At 43.5% G+C, this 16,828-nt stretch overlaps 1 protein-coding gene across 3 annotated transcripts in view; it reads right to left on the bottom strand.

Moving 5' to 3' along the window:
• Positions 1–16,828, bottom strand: part of LOC126299340 (catenin delta-2) — a 468,367-nt gene that overhangs the window by 286,279 nt on the left and 165,260 nt on the right. The window lies entirely within an intron of this gene.

Raw genomic sequence — 16,828 nt, 5'->3', positions numbered from 1 at the left:
AGAGAATATGCAACAAAATATTCAGAAAGTGCTCAGAACGTCGTGTGTCATAACCTGTGTGGGACACATGATTGTGGTTCAAATGGCTCTGATCACTATGGGACTTAACGTCAGAGGTCATCAGTCCCCTAGAACTTAGAACTACTTAAACCTAACTAACCTAAGGACATCACACACATCCATGCCCGAGGCAGGATTCGAACCTGCGACCGTAGCAGTCGCGCGGTTCCGGACTGCGCGCCTAGAACCGCTAGACCACCGCGGCCGGCCTGTCTTATGACACACTAAACATTTTGGGAACCCATATTTTTGTGTAAACGACTAGATTCCTAGCACTGCAGATTGAAATATGAAAAAATTGCAGGTGTGGCACAGTGCTGCCTCGCTAGTGCTGCTATCAGGTGGCAACACTGTCAAAACTGATACTGTCCGACTTCATAGTTGGGGCGTCTCATGTGTTGTTGCGACCGTTTGATGGGCGCGCAACTGCTCTGCTCGCGAGCAAGAAGGGTGCTAACGCTCAAAATCAGCCAGTTGTTAAGACCTAGACTAATAGAAATAGTAGAACTGGACGCGGAGTATTCCACTGAAACGAAATTTCCGGATGTTCTCCAACGAAGCATAATGGGACAGAGTAACATTGCCTATGTACATAAACGATTTATGAGAAAAGATTAGCAACAGTAAAACGTTTTTAGCTCACAGTTCTGCTATGTAGATAGAAGTATTGCCTTGTATAATGGTCAGAAATTGTAGAAAGATTTTGACAAAATTGGCACACGGTGTAATGAATAGATCTCTCTTTAAATGTGGGTGAATGTAAGAAATGCCTGTAATAAAAAAAAAAAAAAAGAACTCGGTAGATTAGTGCTGACCATCTTTAGCATGTCAAGTGCTTTTCTTGTTCGTCGTTGCATTATTCCGATTCTATTCGAGGTCGGGATTGTTTTAGATGATGGCCTAATGCCATTCTTGACGCCACCACTCCCATTGATATACGCACACTGCCTGACAAAGAAAAGTGAGGTAGTTAAGTACCCTAAAGACGAGGAGAAAATGAAATAAAACTTCACGGATTGAGAGAGTCTGCTTGTAATTTTGCTCTGAGCACTATGGGACTTAACTTCTGAGGCCATCAGTCTCCTAGAACTTAGAACTACTTAAACCTAACTAACCTAAGGACATCACACATATCCATGCCCGAGGCAGGATTCGAACCTGCGACCGTAGCGGTCACGCGGTTCCAGACCGTAGCGCCTAGAACCGCTAGGCCACCCCGGCCGGCCATGTTATTTCAGTGATAGCTGATTCGAGTAAAATGTACAAAGAACTTGGCAGTATGAGATCATTCATCAGTATGACGTTCCATCCCCTCTGGCCTGGATGCACGCACTGATTCGGTTGGGTTCAAATGGTTCAAATGGCTCTGAGCACTATGGGATTCAACTGCTGTGGTCATTAGTCCCCTAGAACTTAGAACTACTTAAACCTAACTAGCCTAAGGCCGTCACACACATCAATGCCCGAGGCAGGATTCGAACCTGCGACCGTAGCAGTCGCACGGTTCCGGACTGCGCGCCTAGAACCGCGAGACCACCGCGGCCGGCGATTCGGTTGGGGAAAAAGTCGAAGTCTCTCCTGAGGCAAGCTGGTTCACAACTGTTGTAAGTGGTCCTCCATATCCTGGACAATGGTACTGAGACAGAGCTGACGCCTTCTTTGTTAGGAACAGATCTGAGGATATCACTGAACGGGATTACCAAAACATCGCGCAGACAGTCCATAGAGAAACGTGCAGTGTATGGGCGAGCATTGTCCACGATATTATCGCATCAGAGGTAATTCTTGAGAAAGCAGGATGTCCATGATGTACTTTTGTACCGTCAGAATTCCCTCAATCACTACCAGCCTTGGTCTGAATTCATAGCCCGATCGCTCTCCGCTCCATAACGCCAGGAACAACAACGTTGTGGTTCTCCAAAACACTGGAAGAATGGGACCTCTGCCCTGTTCCCTACCATACTTGCAGACGATGGACATCTGGGGTAGAGCAGAACCACAATTCATAGCTGAACGCAATGCGACGCTATTGGTCAGAAGTTCAGGCTTCGTGGTCGCGGCAATACTCCATAAGCGAACAGTTTTTGTTGTGACAGTAACGGTACCCTACGCATTAGACGAGACGACAACTCCGTAGTCCAGCTGGTCCAAGTCTCCGATCAATGATGCGGAATGACACAGATTGTTATAAAGAGTTCAATAATTGTACTCGGATGGCAGGAGCAGATTTGCAGGAGATGCGAGTGCTTGGTGTAGAATACAGCGATCCTCCCTTAGTGTAGTCAGATGTGGTCGACTGGAACCTTGACGATGAGTATGATTGCCCTCACGTTCCCATGCAGCCCAACATCAGGCTACTCTCGCATCCGAATGTCCTACAGATCTGGATCTTGCACGATTTGACAGCAGGCCAAATGGAGACCCACAAGCCGGCCGTGGTGGTCGAGCGGTTCTAGGCGCTTCAGTCCGGAACCGCGCGACTGTTACGGCCGCAGGTTCGAATCCTGCCTCGGGCATGGATGTGTGTGATGTTCTTAGGTTAGTTAGGTTTAAGTAGTTCTAAGTTCTAGGGGACTGATGACCTCATATGTTAAGTCCCATAGTGCTCAGAGCCATTTGAACCATTTCCGGAGACCCACAATGACGCCACCACTAAAATCCTGTAAGGTGCTGATAACGCTGTCTCATTCGAGTACGCGGCATCACCGTGTCCTTCACCGTGGTGACGCAACATCTCACTCAATTCATCCTACTTATATAGCCTAGCAGGCCTGTTAACAACACTAACTCGAACAATGCTAAACAAAAACAACAGTGAACACAAATAACACTAAACGTACACAACACTAAACACGAAAAACACCAAACAAGAAAAACACAAAACACGAAGAACACTAAACAAGAACAGCACTAACGCACTCTAGGAGCCATTCTACCTGTCACAGAGAATTGCAATTCAAAGCATTTACATACCCGCCAATGGTGTGTACGTGCAAGTAGTTACAGTGATATCTGATCATGTCTTCTGGGAGCTTCATTCTTTTTGTTATACAGTGTATTTAATGGTAATGCTAAAAAATTGTATAAAGTGGGACGATCACGTACATTCAGTATTAAAGAAGGAGAATGGAAGACCTGGATTTACTGGAAGCGTTTTGGGAAAATACAATGCATCTGTAAAGGAAATCGCATACGGGATCCTGCTGCCACCAATTTTAGAGTATTGTTCCAGTGTTCGGAGCCACTATCTAGGAGGCATGACAAAAGACATCGAACGAATTCAGAGAAGCTCTCCTAGAGCATATGAAAGTGTAACAGAAATGATCGGTGAACATGAATAGGAACCCTTGGTAGAAAGACGAAGTTTTTCTCACGAAACCCTGTTGGATAAATTTACATAAGTTTTTTTCAAAAAATGCTGTGCGATCATTATGCTGCCTCCATCATATATTTAGCATAGAGATCATGATAATAAGACAATAGAGATCAGGTTAGTCTAGTACAATATTCGTTTTACAGATAAGTATTAACAGGGACAGCATAACACGAAGAATAGTCTGTACTCCAGTAGCGCTGCTGCATACCGAGAGTAGTCAGTGCGGGCCAGGGCGGTGCTGTTGCTGCTGGAGTACGGTTTATTCTTCGTGTATTACCGTGCTTTCCAATACATATCGATAAAAGTAATACCAAATTAGGCTAATGTGGGGCCTCTCTATCGAATGGACACGCAATGTTCCGCTTTAAATATCATTTTGTCTGTAACGGGGAACAAACTGATGCTTTCCGTCGACACTGGGCGTCGCATGAAAGATAATGATGATCAGTATTTGTTTCGGTTTACTATAGACACACATTTAAAAATAAAATTGCAAATATATACCAAAACATAAGAGAAAACGCGCCTGACGACTCTTACGAGGCACGCGCGGTGCATGTAGATGTGGACATAGAATGTGTGAAGATATTTATGTAAGTTATAGGATCATACGTGTGAATGATGTGTGCAGTAAATGGCCTGTTTGTATTGACCACCATTGTTTCATCATTGATGCAGCGTTGACTCGTAGTTGCGAAGTGTTATAATAAATAAAATTGTATAAATAGTTCTGTTATATATTCTGAAGGTATAAGAAATCACGCCATAGTTGGGCCCTTGACCATGGTGGTTAATGTTTGAGTTATTAAAACGAGTCATACTAGCAGTGATAGTTATTTACGTTAAAAGTTGTGGCGCAATCCGGATATGGCTTCCAATGGCTCTGAGCACTGTGGGACTTAACTTCTGAGGTCATCAGTCCCCTAGAACTTAGAACTACTTAAACCCAACTAACCTAAGCACATCACACACATCCATGCCCGAGACAGGATTCGAATCTGTGACCGTTGCGGTCTAGCGGTTCCAGACTGTAGTGCCTAGAACCGCTCGGCCACCCCGGCCGGCAATCTGGATATGATGAATAACTTAGTTTCATTATGAAATTAACAATTAGCGATGCAGGATTTCTGAATCTGCCTCCAACTTCATCATTTTGAGTGTGCGGGTGATACTGTATTCGACATTTTCTGGAAAGGGAAGAGTATGTTACCCTCAATTGTGCAATACGTACGAAAATACCGTTATTCGAACTAACATTCGAGTTGAGAGAAGTTATAGTTTGTTTTCCAAAGACTCCAGCATCTGAAATTTCTAGTCTTGCTAGCACAGTTGTTCATTTCAGAGTAAAGTTTGGTAGCAAAAGTAATGGCTGTAAAAACTGCAAAGCCTACAAAGTATTACCAGTAACCAATTCAAACTGGAAATGTACCAGCAAGAAATATTTAAAATTGCAGATACATGGTCTACACGTCACCCCTGTGTGACGGCGAAGGTCAGTGCAAACCAGTCGATGAAACAGAAAAATGTCAACGACGCTGTTCCACTGCTCGTGATGCGCTGACAACCACATGGCCCGTATGACCGCGAAAGGCGTAGAGGTCTATCCACAGTGCTACATCGCTGTAGCAGAGCAACGATTGTGAACCGGTGTGCATCGAGAGATCGATGCCGTCTGTTGCACAGTGATTGTCCGCGCCGCGGCAGGCCTGCTATCGGTTCATGGTTGAGAAGGCATACACATATCGGACTGCGGTGGGCGGCGGCAGGTGAATGCGGTCACTGGTGTACTGTGTGTTAAAATGTACTGTTTTCTGACGAGCCTCGCTTCAACATGATCTGCAGTAAAGGTCGCATAAGTATTATACGCGAAAAATTGTGAGTGCAGTATGTCAGACTGTAATGTTCAGCAACATAGCGGACAAACTCAGAATCAGAGGTCATGCAGTGCTCTGCAAACCTAATCGTAACTTGACGTACCTAGTACGTGGATCATTTACAGTCACGTCTGTTATTTTAGTGCTGTAGCTTTTACGAATGCTAGTGCATATACGAGGGGCGTTCAATAAGTAATGCAACGCATTTTTTCTCGGCCAATTTCGGTTGAAAACATGCCCCTATAGTTTCATCAAGGTCCGATAGGTGGCGGAGCTATACGTGGCCTTCAAATGGCGTCTGAAACGGAGGTTCGTTCCAAGCAGAGAGCTGTCACTGAGCTTCCTTTGGCGGAAAACAGAGCATTGCAGATATTCGTAGGCGCTTGCAGAATGTCTGCAGAGGCCTGACAGTGAACAAAAAGCACGGTGAGTCGTTGGGTGAGACGTCTGTCATCATCGCAACAGGGTCGAGCAAACCTGCCCGATCTCCTGTGTGCCGATTGACTGCACACAGCTGTCATTCTTGCAACATTGGAACATACGGACATTCTCATTCGTGATGATCGACGGATCACAATCAAACAAGTCTGCGCATCAGGGAGGAGCTCACAAAACTTCATTGAATTGTTCTTCCTCATCCAGCGTACAGCACGGACCTCGCGCCTTCCGACTTCCATCTGTTTGGCGATATGAGAGATGCACTTCGCGAGAAGTAGCAGGTGGATGACGCGGAGGTTATTGGTACAGCAAGACGTTGGTTCCGTTGTCGACGAGTAAGGTGGTACCTTGCGGACATACACGCCCTCCCGGTAGGGTGGCGTAAGACCGTCGCATTGAAAGGAGCTTATGCTGAAAAATAGGGTCGTTAGCCAAAAGAGTGAGGAAAGTGTTCTAGAAGGTGGTACTGGTACTGGTACCAGCAGGTCAGGTGACAATCCAACGCTGATTTAAGTCGCTACAGAGCAGTGGTGTGTACGTGCCACTTGGTTGTATGAAATCAGCACAAACAATTGGGTCGACGTGGAGACGGGACATCACGGCAGATAGGAGCTGTCGTGTTTAGACCCATGATCACCAAATGAACGAAGTTGGTCGACTTATTGGTGTATTAACAAGGACAGTCAAACGTGTCTACAAGGGATTGTGTACCAATCGCAACACTGAAACTAGGCGTAACAACAGTGTTCGTAAAAAGATCTTAACCTACAGGGACCAGAGGCATGTACCACACTTTCTCAGTGACAATCAAGTTCAAACCGATATGAGTTGCTGTTGTCAATAATGGATGTCCAGATCAATCAGTTTTATTGGGATGGGAACGGCATGCATTGGCCAGCTGGAAACATATACCTCGCAAACGACCAAACAACACAGAAAGTGAGCGGTGGGTGAGTGGAGGCATATGTAGTGTGGTCCGACTAGTCGCAGTTTTGCCACTTTTGGAATGATGTAAGGCGTCGATTGCACCAACGACAGACTGAGGTGTACAACCAGCTGTGTGTGGGTTGGTTCAAATGGCTCTGAGCACTATGGGACTTAACACCTGAGGTCATCAGTCCCCTAGAACTTAGAACTAGATAAACCTAACTAACCTAAGGACATCACACACATCCATGCCCGAGGGAGGATTCGTACCTGCGACCGTAGCAGTTGCGCGGTTCCGGACTGAAGCGCCTAGAACCGCTCGGCCACCGCGGCCGTCAACTGTGTTTGGGAATTGTAGTTTAGACCGGAGATGTTTCTGTGATGTATTGCCATTGTCTTTCGTACCATAAGTTGGAATCACTCATTTGGTTAGTGCAAACACGAACCAGGATGTTTATTTGAACATTAACCAGTGGTCAAATGTTGTCCTTTCTTTTACATCTTCGTAATTCTTATACAGTGGACACTTCCGCCTTTCAGGTTGATAATAGCAGGTTTCATAGAGCAGCAGGCATACGTTTCTGGTTTCGATGAACAAAAAAAGGCTCTGAGCACTATGGGACGTAACATCTGAGGTCATCAGTCCTCTAGAACTTAGAACTACTTAAACTAACTAACCTAAGGACATCACACACATCCATGCCCGGGGCAGGATTCGAACCTGCGATCGTAGCGGTCGCGCGGTTCCAGACTGAAGCGCCTAGAACCGCTCGGCCACACCGGCAGGCTTCGACGAACACTCAGGCATCCTATCACACCTCAATGGATCGTTAAATCACGCGATCCTTATCCCACAAAAAATGTTTGGGACTATTTGGCACAGTGGGAGAGTTGTACAAATCTGTATCCCCGAAATCTGGAAGCTCTGCAGGATGTAAACATCCATGTATGGGCGTAGCTGCACAAACTCTCTTTGTCACCAAACTGAGACCATTATAAAGGCTAGAGGCGGTGTTAAACGGTATTAGCGTGATGTCGCCTGGGTGTGAGAAGATTTTTGTCCAGTGTGTTAATGTGGAAGATAATTTTCACTGGAATTAACGCAGGTTAGTACCCATAGGTTGCTTGGAATTCTAGTGGTGGAAGAAATTTTTGTCCAAAGTAGTTTGGCCAGCACGGGGAAGAGAGAGAGAGAGAGAGAGAGAGAGAGAGAGAGAGGCGTACGACACCTGATCACCAGTCTGTGTGCCGGTGACCTGAGTTATATTCGAAGTCTCTTACCAATTTTATTGTTCCACAGCCTTTCAAACTGGCATTTGTAACCTGCAACGAAAAGAGCAGAAAGCTGTCAGCGTATTTCTCGACCAGAAACTGAAAGGTGTTGAGCTGGCATGACGAAAGTCTCTGTCCTGGCACTGGGGCGAGTCTGATTGCAATATGTCTATCCCTGCTTCCGAGTCTGGGACATTGTTGACGCAGCCTAGTACTAGGGCCACATTGTCTCAGTGGTGACCGAAATTACACCACGTCCTATCCTAGCACTGCACCGCTTCCACGACCCACATGGTCAAAAATGGCTTTTGTGACAACAGGGCAGATCGAGCTCCATCTGCACAGTATCTGTCATCATCCACAGCCAGCTCTGAGAAGTACCTCAAACCAACCGTCGACCTGATGTGTGTCATTCTGCCCACCTACTACTAGGCGCTGTCTCCGCTAGCTGCGGGTCCATGGGCTGCACCTAGTCCTGATGCGCCTGGGAGCTGAAATGGCGCCTTAGAATTCAGGGCGCCTACTAGGGGATCCACGGTCCGCAGTCCGTGTTCAGTCACCACCTGTCCTGCTTGTAATCACTCAGCTACCGCAGGCTTGCGCCCACTGGCCACTGTTAGTGCATCCTACGTCGGGGTCCTCGGTTCACAGCCCCGGTCGAGTGCCTCCTGCACTGAGCCTACCACAGACTGTTATCTGATTGTGCATTTGCGCCAATTGGCGGGTCTGACATATTGCAGAGTTTGCTGGTGCGGTAAGCTTGTCGCCCATCAATCCTGACGTCGCTGTACGTGCACTTCGAGGAGCTTACATGGCTTCTCACCACGTAGTGCCTGTCCGGCCTGGAGACTGTGTGCATTGGCTGCCGCCCTCTGCCGCATGCTAAGAGAGCACCACCGTCGAGGACCAGAGCGCCCCGCTGTGCGCTGACCACATCAAGACAACGCCTTCGGCTTCTTTTTAAGTTCTGATCAATAAACCTGTTGCTTTTTCACGGCTTCTATGATTCCACGACTGCCGGCCACTCGATTCTACGTACCTGGTGCCCTTAAACCTATCCTGCATCGACTTCGCGACCTGGAACGAGGTCAATAAACGCTCGAGCCATCCTGATTCCTCTACAATTTGTTATAGAGTGACGGCATCTACCAATGTTGACAATTATCCGCCGATATTGCTGATAGCTACAAACGAATGGAAAAACTGGTAGAAGCCGACCTCGGCGTAGATCAGTTTGGATTCCGCAGAAATATTGGAACACGTGAGGCAATACTGACACTACGACTTATCTTAGAAGCTGATTAAGGAAAGGCAAACCTACGTTTCTAGCATTTGTAGACTTCGAGAAAGCTTTTGACAATGTTGTTTGGAATACTCTCTTTCAAATTCTGAAGGTGGCAGGGGTAAAATACAGGGAGCGAAGAGCTATTTACAATTTGTACAGAAACCAGATTGCAGTTATAAGTGTCGAGGGGTATGAAAGGGAAGCAGTGGTTGGGAAGGGACTGAGGCAGGTTTGTAGCCTCTCCCCAATGTTATTCAATTTGTATATTGAGCAAGCAGTGAAGGAAACAAATGAAAAATTCGGAGTAGCTATTAAAATCCATGGAGAAGAAATAAAAACTTTGAGGTTCGCCATTGACATTGTAATTCTGTCAGAGACAGCAAAGGACTTAGAAGAGCAGTTGGACGGAATGGATAGTGTCTTGAAAGGAGGATATAAGATGAACATCAACAAAAGCAAAACGAGGGTAATGAAATGTCGAATTAAGTCGGGTGATGCTGAGGGAATTAGATTAGGAAATGAGACACTTAAAGAAGCAAATGATTTTTGCTATTTGTGGAGAAAAATAACTGATGATGGTCGAAGTAGAGAGGATATAAAATGTAGACTGGCAATACTAAGGAAAGAGTTTCTGAAGAAGAGAACTTTGTTAACATCGAGTATAGATTTAAGTGTCAGGAATGAAAGTATTTGTATGGAGTGTAGCCATGTATGGAAGTGAAACATGGACGATAACTAGTTTGGACAAGAACAGAATAGAAGCTTTCGAAATGTGGTGCTACAGAAGAATGCTGAAGATTAGATGGGTAGATCACATAATTAATGAGGAGGTATTGAATAGAATTGGGGAGAAGAGGAGTTTGTGGCACAACTTGACTAGAAGAAGAGATCGCTTGGTAAGACATGTTCTGAGGCATCAAGGGATCACAAATTTAGCATTGGAGGGCAACGTGGAGGGTAAAAATCGTAGAGGGAGACAAAGAGATGAATATACCAAGCAGATTCAGAAGGATGTAGGTTGCAGTAAGTACTCAGAGATGAAGAAGCTTGCACAGGATAGAGTAGCATGGAGAGCTGCATCAAACCAGTCTCAGGACTGAAGACCACAACAACAACAACAACAACAACAACAACATTGCTGATAGTGATGTTAGTTTATGGGATAGGGGCATGCAGCTTCCTTGATTCTATTTGAGAGGAGTTGGCTATGTGCTGGCACTATGTTTCTTCACTTACTTTCTTTCTTGCGATTGTTATAATCAGCAGTAACACACAAACGCAATGTTACACTGCCCAAGCACTGTTAATGTTTGGATGAATGATTAAGCAAGTGGAAAGCTACACAACTCTCCAGCTATTCTGTTACAATCACAGAACCAGTATGATAACATGCATTGTTTTTCACTGGGAGACAAAATATGAAAAAGGAGAATATTGCGAAAGAAAATTTAGTGATTTCCTGAAGAACAAAACTGGCAGTCAGCTAAAATTATGTTGAAAGCACCTAAAACCGGCACTAATACCAACTGGCGTAACACGCCACAGGTTTTTAATCCGGTGATTAACCTGAGTTTGCAACTCTCTTTCAATTTTGAATAAATTTCAGAGAAATCATGGTAAACCTATAACACTATGGTTGAATTTGATTTTGAAACCGTACAGTAATGAAACAGAAATGAATGTTATATAACCACGAAATCTGGTCTGTGAGCTCGCGGAACGAATGATGAGTGGAACCGGTACAGGTACGAGACATGAACCATGTGTATGGATACTATGTGACAGGCTGAGATTATTTTCTTGTTTAAAGCAACAGTAATGAAAGCTCGTGAAGATGCCACCGGCAAGATTTGAAGAAAATTGCTGATATTACCAGTGATTTCTTGGAAGAGCACTTCTGTGTTCACACATCTTCCTCGATCTTAATGCATTTCAGACTACAAAAATTATGCATATCGTGGGAGCATTAGGTCGTATGATAATATTTCATCACGAACATAGGCCACATAAGAAACACTTACTGTTCGTAATGGTTTCTTAATACGGTCCTCTGTTGGTGGCAAGGATGGGAGTAGCTCCGCAACTCAAAGAAACCAAGGTAGATTAACGTCTTGTCGAAATTAGAAATGGAGCATTAACTTCGTGGGTTAAACATGAAGGACGAAGAAAGGAAATGTAAAGAACGAAGCAGGCAACATTTCTGTTGATTTTGAAAAACTACGGAATACACAAATTAGGATGGTCGCCTGGGATTTGTAGGTTACTCCTCTCGAATACCAGACAAGTATTTTAGGTACCGCACCATCTCGTGCGGTAACTCTAATCGAAAGAGAAAACACTTGAAACAATGTTTTCGGCTTTCCTGGACAGCGATAATCTCGACGTTGAGCGCCGATAAAATTAAAACACACAAAATACACAAACATACACACAGCTTTCCTTTCCTCAGAGCGCAGTGGTCGCCAGAACGAAAAGGTGGGGGGGATATGCAATCGGTGAAACAGCTGATGGCGTTCTTAAAAACAGCAGAAGCAATATAAAATTGTGCTGTCTCAGATTCATCGATATTTACTGCTGGTATTTGATTTGTTCACAGCGTAACAACATTGATAACTGGAATTACTTCGATGATTCATTTTGTGGCTCAAAGGTAACTGGTGTCGGAAAAAAATATATATCTCGTCACCAATTCCACCAATGAATCGACATATGTTTCGAAGTTGTCATCATAAGTATCTTTGTCGAATTCAGTTGCTTTTACGTAGCTCATAGCTTTGAACACTCAATTTTAGTACATCGGTTATTTTTGTGACACAAAAAAGTCAATGTAATTAGAATATATCAGTGGGTTTGTTTTCCGCCTCTTTAATCGAGGTGTGTCACGACAAACTCTTTCGAAAGGTACCATATAAGGAAATTTTCGAAACTTGGCTTTTGTGCAGAACTGTTACGCAACAAACTGCAGCCTTGTAAGGCTTCAGTACCTCGTACTACATTCCTCTGTTGATAACTTGTTTCAGGTGCATGTTCAGGATACAATTTACCTTTCTAATTGAAAAAGAAATGCAACAGTAAGCACTTGACACTTTGTCACTCTCCTGTTCTGCTTTAAGATCTTTCACTATGGCAACTAGGGGAAAATTTTTCTATTACCTCTACAAAATAGTAGTCGATTCCAACTACATCAACTTAATAAGACATAGAGTTTAAGACAAACTAGAGGAGAATCGCTTCTGGTGGAAAATGTACGAAAATCTCCATTTTTACCTTACATCCGGAAATGCATACTTTCCATGATGGCAACACTATTCTTCAATATAAAGTAAGTCCCATTTCTGACTGGATCTGAAGTGAACGCAGTGATGTGTATTTAAAAAATGATCAATTATTTATAACAGAAACAAGAAAATGGAAAAGGCTGGGTGTTCCAAGAGACCTACAGTATCGGTAGAATAAAGAGAGAGCTTCTTGCAAAAGGACCATTAGATGTAAAGTACTTTCTGGAAAAACAGTATTTTTCCATTATACACAACAATGTGTCCAGATAGCTCACTTGTTTATATCTGAAGTAAACAGTCAAATGCAATTTAGAGTCGGTAGTCAACACGTACACAGTGTTAGGATTTGACTCGACTTACAACTTCTTGGTAGAGGATATTGAGTTATAGTGTCTTCTCTTTAATTTTCAGTAATAGTGACTGCGTTCAATGGAACTGGGTATTATGTATGGTCTCTTAGGATAGGTCGTAATGTTGAGGATTATAATTCTACGATCTACGTGAGGTATCTCTCACGACTGCATGAAAAATATTACGTAAGATCCGTCTGCCGAGAGGGTCTGCGAAAAGGCTTCAGTTAAAGATGGAACCTGGTACTGGATTCATGAGTCAGCTTGAGAAATGCTTTTACGTTCTACTGGAAATAAGAGGTGGATCGAACAAGATAAGTTGCCTCCACAGTCAGACTCTTTGCTCGATATATCCAGCCATTTCAATGAAGGCCTGTAAACGGGAAAAGGCTCTCGCGTGTGCATAAAGAGATGCTCTTTTCTAATATGTGTGAGTTATTATGTCTCCAACAGTCAGAAGAGTTACACGGCCAGCCGAGAAGCCCACGTCACCTAAAGATACGTTCCTAAGTCATTCTGATATCGCATACATGCAAAAAAAATCAGAAAGTGGTTTACAGTGATGCATATGCAGTAAAATTCCTATTGCTGTGGGTCAAGGCGTGCCAAGTAATTTTTTGCGTTAGTGCAGTAGCTTGCAGTACCGCCTAAGTAATCGTCATTACAATTGCGTAACACGGCTTGTGGTCATATCAGACACTCAGAAGTGCTTCTCAACTATGTGGCGTGGTGTCAATGGGACTACTGAGTTGTTTCTGAAGGACATTTTGCCGCCGCACAAGAAAAGCTACCCGTAGCTCTGGAACACTATTTGGAGTTTTATATGTCGCTAAAACGTTTTCAAAGCTGATTCTAGACATGTTCAGGTACATGTAAGGATAGCGAACACTATAATAGGGCGTATAATTAATATCTCCGTCTTCTAGCAAGCAAAAAATATAATAGAGAGTACGATTAATGTCTTCGTCTTCTCGCAAGCAAAAAATCTGCAAACGTGGACTTTCATCTACAAAACAGAAAAAGATCGGCTGTGGCAGTTGTTTACGGTGGAACGAAGCATTGGAGGATTTGGCTCTTATAACAAATGAAATCAACGATAGGTCTTAGATGACTCGGCGTTTGCCCACAAATACTTACTTCTGGGTAAAGTACTGATCCACCATCAGCAGACTGAAATGTCTCACGTAAAAATCTAGGTCAGTCTCACGTTCCACGCTGTTTCCAAATGTAAATCATCTATATCAGGGTCGACAATAAATCGCGACTAGTCGGAGAACAAAGGCTGGCTTCATTTCGGGATATGCATAACGGCGTACAGAGTACTGTAGTGGAAGAAATATTTTGAAACATAATATTAAGACTTCTGACAAGTTATGTGAAGTTGTACAACAAATTTAGAATATAGTTTATTACCGGGTTCAAGTACTGATCCTTGAAAACTAGTTCAACAATTCGAGCCATACAGAGTAGAGCTTGGTTCTCATTAAGAAGAACCATGAACGTCATGATTATGTCTCATGGAATTCCCCATTATTTTAATACATCTTGCTACATTAATTCTTTGTTACACGCAGTATCCATGTTTGGCTATAAAGCGTTGCAGACAGAAGACTGAAACTGAAATCTATTAACAACTGCGTTTTAAATCAGAAACTTTCACAGAAATATTCTCAGAATAGAGAATAACGGAAGGAACGGGTCCAGTACTTTTAACCTCCCCGTTGGCTATGGGCTCCTATTACAGGAAAAGGCCTCCTAGTAGATACTGGACATCTTAACTAGCTGGAGACTGGTTTTTCATAGAAGAGATTGGCTGTTGTAGTTGTGGTCTTCAGGCAGAACTCTGGTTTGATGCAGCTCTCCATGCTAGCATACCCTGTGCAAACCTCATCTCTGCATAATTACCGCAGCCTACAGCCATTTGAATCTAATTACTGTGTTCAAGACTTTGTTTCCCGCTACAATTTTTACTCCCCAAACTTTATTCTGTTACCAAATCGTCAATTCCTTGATGCCTCAGGATGTCAACCAATCCCTTCTTTTAGTGAAGTTATACCTTAAATTATTTTCCTCAATTTGAATCATTACCTGCTCATTACTAACTCGATCTACCTATCTAAATCTTCAGCATTCATCTACAGTACCACATTTCGAAAGCTTCTATTCTCTTCTGCCTGGCCGGCCGGAGTGGGCTAGCGGTTCTAGGCGCTACAGTCTGGAACCGCGCGACCGCGACGGTCGCAGGTTCGAATCCTACCTCGGGCATGGATGTATGTGATGTATGTGATGTCCTTACGTTAGTTAGGTTTAAGTAGTTCTAAGTTCTAGGGGACTGATGACCTCAGAAGTTAAGTCCCATAGTGTTCAGAGCCATTTCTTCTGCCTGAACTGCTTATCGTCAACGTTTCGCTTCCACACAAAGTTACACTAGAGACAAATACCTTCAGAAATGTCTTCCTAGCACTTATACTGATATCAGATATCAACAAAATCACCTTCTTCAGAAATGATTTTCTTGCTATTGCCAGCCTGCATTTTTTCGTTGTTTTATATTTGTTGATGTTCATCTTGTAATTTATTTTCCCGACTCTATCCATTCAGTTCAACTGCTCTTCCGAAGCATTTGCTGACCCTGACAGAATTACAGTGTCATTGTCAAACTTCAAAATATTTACGTTTCTTTGAGTGGCCATCTTCCGCAGCAGCTGTTAACATCTGTTATTATAGGCTATCTGTCTTGAGCTGACTGCAATGTAATTGAAAAGAATTACACCTGACGCGTTTCTCTTTTATTTACAAAGCATCTTCTGTGGCATTCTGTAAATTGGATACGTACGTTTGTACATTTATTTTTTGTTCTTTTAGGTTAAAAACAGCGTTTTCTTTATGAAGTTAGTCTGTAAGCTACCTACGGTGTTTCATTTGTTTTCGTTCACATTGTGAGTGTAGCCAACGTATGAAACGATTGTCTGTGTGTGTGTGTGTGTGTGTGTGTGTGTGTGTATGTGTGTGTGGCTCAAATTGCTCTGAGCACTATGGGACTTAACATCTATGAACATCAGTCCCCTAGAACTTAGAAATACTTAAACCTAACTAACCTAAGGAAGGCACACAACACCCAGTCATCACGAGGCAGAGAAAATCCCTGACCCCGCCGGGAATCGAATCCGGGAACCCGGGCGCGGGAAGCGAGAACACTACCGCACGACCACGAGCTGCGGACTGTGTGTGTGTGTGTGTTTGTGTGTGTGTGTGTGTGTGTGTGAGTGAGAGAGAGAGAGAAAGAGAGAGAGAGAGTCAGTGAAATTGTCTTGTATGTAGACAGAGATGTGAGAGGGGTGGTGTTTTTTTTTAAGAGGTGGGGGGGGGGGGGGGGAAGAACGACAGGGATGTCCTGGACAGTGATTCTGAGATAGATCTGGGACAAAATGTTAGTGGTAAATGAAGCCTGTGGTTATATTTGTACTTTTAATATTATATTAAGTGGTCAATCAGTTTAAAGAGTGTGTGGTTTGCCAAGTTGATCTGACCATTTATGAGTTGTTTCTTTTCTGTTACGGTTTTTTGGATGTGGTAGTTTTCTTGTAAGATGAGGAGGTGGTTTTTGTTGTTGTTTATCCTTATGATCCCGTGTCTGTGTCTCTGGTTGTAATTTTATGTTGGTTTTGGTGTAAGTGTTCTGCAAAAGTTGAATGATTTGTCGTATACTTACATGCTCTTACATGTTCTTTGTATCTGGTGTCAAATGTCCTCTTGGTTTGACCTATGTGTCTTCCATCACATGTACTGCTTTTCATATGGTATATTCCTGATTTCTGATACGGATCGGTTTTTCCTATTGTTTTTGGACAGTATTTCTGAATTGAGTTGTTGATTTGGTGTGCTATTTTTATGCCTCGGTTTTTGAAAATATTGGATATTCTGTGTGTGTATTTGTGGTTGTATATCATTGTGTACCATCTTTTACT

This window comes from Schistocerca gregaria, chromosome X (assembly GCF_023897955.1).
Source record: "Schistocerca gregaria isolate iqSchGreg1 chromosome X, iqSchGreg1.2, whole genome shotgun sequence".
Taxonomy (NCBI): Eukaryota; Metazoa; Arthropoda; class Insecta; order Orthoptera; family Acrididae; genus Schistocerca; species Schistocerca gregaria.
Note: the sequence above shows the minus strand (reverse complement) of the source record. Positions and strands in the feature narration are given on the sequence as shown.